The sequence below is a fragment of the Sminthopsis crassicaudata genome, chromosome 2 (assembly GCF_048593235.1).
Source record: "Sminthopsis crassicaudata isolate SCR6 chromosome 2, ASM4859323v1, whole genome shotgun sequence".
Lineage (NCBI taxonomy): Eukaryota > Metazoa > Chordata > Mammalia > Dasyuromorphia > Dasyuridae > Sminthopsis > Sminthopsis crassicaudata.
In genome coordinates this window covers 99,227,733-99,235,284 of record NC_133618.1, presented here as the reverse complement: position 1 = coordinate 99,235,284, position 7,552 = coordinate 99,227,733, and positions in this window count along the sequence as shown.

The following is a 7,552-nucleotide window of genomic DNA, read 5'->3' as shown; positions in this document are numbered from 1 at the left end:
TTGGGGAATGGTTAAAAAACTATGAAAAAAAATCTGGAAAGTCTTCCTTTAATTCAAGCAAAATGAAATGTACTATATGCAAAGTAATAGCAATGTTTTGAGATGACCAGTTGTAAATGATTTTGCTATTCTCATAATAATAATAAGCTGTGGATAATCATCCACAGCTACTTTGAAGGACTTATAATTAAAACCCCATCCATATCTAGAGGAGGAACTTATTGTGTTTGAACACAGATTGAAGCATTCTCATTTTCTCTATCTCTCTTTTTTAAAACCATTTTTCTTGAGGATTTTAATTTTTATTAGGGTGGGAGATCTATGTCTTTTTTCACAACTTGACTTTTATGGAAATGTTTTGCATAACTTCATGTGTAATTTCTTAATTCTTAATTTCTTAATTAATAAAGAGAATATCTAGAAGTCAAAAAGTTAAAAAATAAATGCAATTATGTAAATTTTGATTTTAATTTAAATGGGGAAAATATTAAATAAAATTTAAAAAAGTAAAATTGGTCAAATGGAAAGGAGGTTCAAAAATTTATTGAAGAAAATAATTATTTTAAAATTAGAATTGACCACATAAAAGTTAATGATTTTTAGAGAAATCAAAAAAGAATAAAATGGAGAATTTGAAAATACCAACATCTTAATTATCTTTTAATAATTGGTTATTCATTGAAACCATCATAATAGTAGGATACTACCTTCTTATGTTAGCCCCAGATAACTGAAATAGAAGTAGGCAGAGAAAGTTTGTTTATTAGTATCTCTTGTAGTTTATTAGGTTGACTGAATTATTTAAGGGGTTTACTCACAAGAGTATGTTGAATGTCAACAAGACAAAGTAGCATTATGGATATCCAAATCAAACCCAGATCATATTAGCTATTATATAGCAGTCACACATACACACACACACACACACACACACACACACACACACACACAAGATAATGCCGGAATGATCCAAGATCATGTGCAAGTTGGAGTTTTGTTTACATTTATTCAAGGTAGTTTATATTTTTCTCTAGTGTCATAGGTAATGTTCCCATTTTGGCCTTCTGCCTTCAAGCATATAACAGGGACTTGATAATGACTGCTGATTGCTTATTGACAATCAGAACTCTTCAAAATTGAAATCAATTTATTGAGGATTTAATGAATTCCCTATCACTGGAGATCTTAAAGAGAAGACTGAGTAATCATTTGCAAAGTATTCTATGGAAGCAACTAGATAGAGCCACTGTTTTGTTGTAGAAAACACTTGAAATTGAGTATTGCTTCAGATAATTCTTAACTGTGTTAAGTTATTTAACCTTCCCTCACTGCTTTATTTTTCTTATTTAATAATAATGATAATAGTTCCTATCTCGCAGGATTGTTGTAAGGACCAAAGAATGTAATACTAGTGAAAATAATTTGTAAATCTTAAAACTAAATATAAATTGTAGTTATGATTATGATTTCAATTATTTAAGGCTTGATCTAGCCAACCTCTAAGATTTTATCAGAGATTTTTACTTTACATGTTTTCATAAATGTCCATGATTATAAGAAATATCTAATCTTATTGACTTTCATGCATTGCATTCCAAGCAATTATTCATCCTTAAAAGGATAATCTTGAAGATAATGCAATGTAAACCAATGGATCTAATCAATATGGTTATTTTCTCCAGTTCTATTCAAATTCAATTCAACCAATTCAATATAAACAGAATAGGATATTTGAAGAAGGTCTCAATTCATGTCTCATTATTAATGAGTGTGTGACTCTTAACAAGTTCCTTAGGCTCTCAGTGAACCAGTTGTATCTGTTCTTCCTTCTTATAGTTCCTTTGTCATTCTCTTTTATCTTTGTCTCCCCCCACTTCTATCTTCCCCTGTCCCATACAAAAAAGGAATGGCACATTCTTTGAAACTGAAGGGCTTTCTGGGAGAACTTCAGGGTTTAGAGACTTGCCCAGTATCATATATAATCATTTTTAGAGAGGAAACTGGAACTCTAATCTTATGGACTTTATAACCAGATATCTACCTACCATGCAAGACTGCTCCCTGTATGTTAGAATATTGTAGAGGATGTTATGTGCATCATGAGGGAATTTCCTTCTTGTAAATTTTCTATATCAAAGAAATAACATATTTTGTTTAAAAATTAAGTATAAAGTATGTGACAGAAGTGTTGGGAGTTTGGCTGTTGTGCTTGTTTTTATTTTTGTTTTGAAGGGAGGAAGCTGATATTTGAGTATAGAAAATCACTAGTGAAGAATATCTCTATCAGTGCAGATCAGTGGTATTCTTTTTTTTTTTTACTACTTTTTTTTTAAATTTTATTTAGAATTGTTTTCCACAGTATATATGCATGAGTAATTTTTTAATATTATCCCTTGTATTCATTTTTCCAAATTATCCCCCCCCTCCCTCCACTCCCTCCCCTTGATGACAGGCAATCCCATACATTTTACATATGTTACAATATAACCCAGATACAATATATGTGTGTAAATACCATTTTCTTATTGCACATTAAGTATTAGATTCCAAAGGTATAAGTAACCTGGGTAGATAGACAGTAGTGCTAACAATTTACATTCACTTCCCAGTTTCCTTCTCTGGGTGTAGTTATTTCCATCATTGATCAACTGGAAGTGGGTTGGATCTTCTTTATGTTGAATATTTCCACTTCCATCAGAATACATCCTCATACAGTATTGTTGTCGAAGTGTATAATGATCTTCTGGTTCTGCTCATTTCACTCAGCATCAGTTGATGTAAGTCTCTCCAAGCCTCTCTGTATTCCTCCTGTTGGTCATTTCCTACAGAGCAATAATATTCCATAACCTTCATATACCATAATTTACCCAACCATTCTCCAATTGATGGACATCCATTCATTTTCCAGTTTCTAGCTACTACAAAAAGAGCTGCCACAAACATTTTGGCACATACAGGTCCCTTTCTGCTCTTTAGTATTTCTTTGGGATATAAGCCCAATAACAGCAATGCTGGGTCAAAGGGTATGCACAGTTGGGCATAGTTCCAAATTGCTCTCCAGAATGGCTGGATTCTTTCACAACTCCACCAACAATGTATCAGTGTCCCAGTTTTCCCACATCCCCTCCAACATTCATCATTATTTGTTCCTGTCATCTTAGCCAATCTGATAGGTGTATAGTGGTATCTCAGAGTTGTCTTAATTTGCATTTCTCTAGATCAGTAGTATTCTTTTCAGCACTTAGCCTCAATCATATAGCCTGTATGTGACCGAGGATCAACCACACCAGTCTTTGAATATACAACCCTTCCCACCCCCATACTCCATATTGTCTCTCATTCTTGGAACAAAGAAAAAAAGGGGAGAAAAAAGTCTGCCCTCAAATACGGTTTATTCTAATGGAGGGAACACCAGTCACCTAGATAAATGCAACATTCCAGGGTGTCTTTTAATCTATCAATTAATGGTAGGTATCCTTTCCTTCTAATATATTTATTCTACCTTACTTTTCAATTTATGCATGTAAATTATTCTGTCTAGATGAAACCCAAATTCATGTAGACAGTCTAGTCCTTGATTAAGAACTCCATGCTCTCATTGCTATCCATTTATTAGATATTTTCTCTGTACCTCTCATACTTTTCTTAAACTTTTCTTACCTTCATTTTTTCCTCTGAAAAATTAAATAAACCTAATATAAATATCATATCCTATTGATTATGTAACTAATATTTAAAATAGCTATTTTTTATTCCTAATGATATTAACAAGAAATCAATTCTCAACATAAAAGAGAAAAGATCTAAAATGCATCTGTATCTGTCTTTCACAGATACTGAGACATAAATCCACATCTTTTAATGAATTTTAAATAGAAAACTAATACTTTCTCTAATTAATAAATGCTGAAACAAATAGAATCCTATCCCGTTGGGCCTCGTGATCCAAGAATTTACAGATTCTTAATCAGACAATTTCTCCTTGTTATGGCACAACCTTAATATAGTATCTTTTTTTTTTTTAATTTTTTCTTCATTGTATAGTATGTCAGAGCACCATGTTAATTAAAGATTTGATTGGATTATCAACATTTCATTTTATTTTAGCTGATAATTTTGAACTAGCATAATTTTCTTGTCTTAAATATCTCACTATTGTTTTCTGCATGTGACCATAGTGTTTCTAAACATAATGCTAGGATATAGACCTGGAAAACTTGTGAATAGGGCAACTAAGGGGCTCAGTGGATAGAGTGCTGGGTCTGGAGTAAAGAAGATTCAATGGCTTACTATTTCTGTAACTCTAGGCACTTTTTTCACTCTTTAACTCTGTTTCACTCAGTTTCTTCAAAGGCAAAATTTGATGGAAATGGAAATTACAAATGATTTTAGTATCTTTGCCAAAAAAAAAAAAATTCCAAATGAAATCACAAAAAGTTTAACAAAATTGAAGAATGACAACGAATTTTTGAATACTGAAAAATATATATTCTTTACACCATTATTGAAGGAGGTGTTAGAATGTAATGGTTATACATTTGGGGATTTGAATATTGAAGACATGGTTTCAAACCTGTATTCTCATAATTGCTAGCCTTGAGCAACTCATAACTTCTACATGTCTTAAGCTATTTCCTAAAATCTATGTGTAAAGTCAAAGTCAAAGGCAAGCTCTCAATCTACAATCTATTTTGGTAGAGATTCCCACATAATTAAAAAAAAAGCTAACAAATAAACAACAACAACAAAACTAAGAATTTTAAAATACCCATTTATTAAGTAGCCAGACACTGTTTTAGACAGTGACAACAAAATAAATGCAATGAATGAAAAAAATTCTACCTGAAAAGAGTTAATACTTTGACTTAGTTTACATGAAACATGGAGTGGTGAATTGGAAAGAATTTGGAGTTGGAAAATTTAATTGGAATAAAATTCTTACCCCTTTTTTTCTTGTGAACTTAGGAAAATCATTTAATTCATGTAATTTCAGTTTCTTCTTCTGTTTGAAAAAAGATGACATTGAATTTATCTTCTACCCTTAAATCTGTGATCTTCTTATCAGTATTTTCTTCAATAATAAGCATATTTTTGACATATTCCTTATTTTCTTTAAAGAGATTGGTTATAAAATATTAGCAAAGAAATTACAACTAATCAGCAAGATAATTATGATCAAGTGGGATTTATACCAGAAATACAAGGCTGGTGCAATATATGGAAAGCTATTAGAATAATTGACCGTATCAATAACAAAATTCACTGAAATCATATGATAATTTCAAAAGATACAGAAAAAGCTTCTGACAAAGTAGAACACCTATGTATATTAAAAACACTAGAGAGTCTATGAATAAATTGGAGTTTTCCTGAAAATGAAAGGCAACATCTATCTAAAATCTATAAAGTAAGCATTTGTAATATAAAGAAACTAGACATATTTCCAATAAGATCAGGAGTGGAACAAAAATGTTCATTAATACCACTATTATCCAATATTTTACTAGAAATGCTGGCTCTAGGAATAACAAAATTAAAAAAAAATAAAGAAATTAGTTTAGGCAATGAGGAGGGAGATAAAACTATCACTTTGCATATGTCATTATGGCATAGTTAAAGAGTCCTAGAGAATCATCTAAAAACCTACTTGAAACAATTAACAGTTTTAGCAAAGTTGTAGGACAGAAAATACATCCCCACAAATCATCAGCTTTCATATATATATATTATTGACAAAGTTCAGCAGCAAGAGATAGAAAGATAAATTCCATTTAAAGTAACTATAGATAAAATAAAATAATAAAATATTTGGGCATCTACCTACCAAGAAAAATTCAGGAACTATATGAACATAATTAAAAAAAATACTTATCATACAAATAAAGTCAGATCAAAACAACTGGAAAACCATCAATTGCTCATGGGTAGGCCAAGCTAATAAAATAAAAATGACAATTCTATTAAAATTGGTACACTTATTCAGTGCCATACCAATCAAACTGCCAAAACTTATTTTATAGAACTATAAAAATTATAACAAAAATCATCTAGGTAAGACAAAAGATCAAGAATATCAAGGGAATTATTGGAAAAAAATACAAAAGGATGGTGGCCTACCAGTACCAGACCTAAAACTCTATTATAAAACAGCTGTTATCAAAATTATGTGGTAATGTCTAAAAAGTAAAATAGTGCATTAATGGAATAGATTAAATACACATGATGCAATAATTAATGACTATAGTAATTCATTTGATAAATCCCCAAACTCTAGCTTTTGTGATAAGAACTCACTATTTCATAAAATTTATTGGGAAAACTTGAAAATTATATGTCAGAAACACATCATAAACCTATATGTCACATCTCATACCAAAATAAGGTCAAAATGGGTATAAGATTTAGGCATAAAGGGTGATACTATTAGCAAATTAGCACAGCAAGAGACATTTTATTTATCAGATCTTTGGAAAAGGAAGGAATTTATGGTCAAAGAATAACTAGAGAACATTACGAAATGTAAAATGTACAACTTTATATTAAATTAAAACATTTTTGCACAAACAAAACTAAGCACATCCAAGATTAGAAGAAAAGCAGAAAAATGGGGAACTTTTTTTTTTTTTTTTTTTTTTTTTTTACAGTCAACATTTCTGATAAAGATCTCATTTCTAAAATATTTAGGTAGAATTGACCCAATTTGGCAGGGTCAAGCCAGTTAACTGCTCAAGCTCTTCCAGTTTGCCTTGAAAATCACATCACATCTGAACACGGACAAAATGAAACCACTCTCTTGCTCAAGATAGGTTGGAAATTTTTCAAGAAAGGTCAGTCCAAGAGCCAAGACTCAGAGGTAAACAGGAAGCTTGGGACAGTGCCCCCTTTATCCCAGAGGGAGAGCTCAATCTTAAAAGGTTAAAAAATAAAAAAAAAAGAAAAAAAAGAAAAAGAAAAAAAAAGAAATGAAGCCTTTATACAGAGATACTTTCTGTAAATATTGTTTTTCAGTTTTCTTTCTAATCTTGATTGATTTTGTTGATATAAAAGCTTTTAGTTTAAAATTACCACATTTTTTTTTGCATTTTGGAATGCTTTTTATCTTTTATTTGATTATAAATCCCCCCTCCCCATAGGTCTGATAAGATATATCAAAATCATTAATTATTTTGATCTTTTCTCCCCTCACTGAGCCTTCATGAACTTCCTTTTAGGTATAGTTATTTGATATGCTGTGAAGGTCAATAACCTTATAGACTCCTGAAACTACCTTTAATTTGAATATCTTTTTTCATCTTCTGATGTATTCCTATCAGTCATTACTATGACAAAAATAATTCTACCTACTCTACTCTTATTTGCTGCTTCCAAATTATAGTAAGAACTGTTTGGTAACATTTTATAACTTTGGTTGTTGGATTAATTTAATATATCTGCCTGGATCTCCTGCAATAACTTCATATAAGATAGGAGTGGAAATATCCATCCACATATGGAAATGCCCATGTTTTAAATTCATAAAGATTCTAGGAAGTATGGACTATTTGTTAGGTGT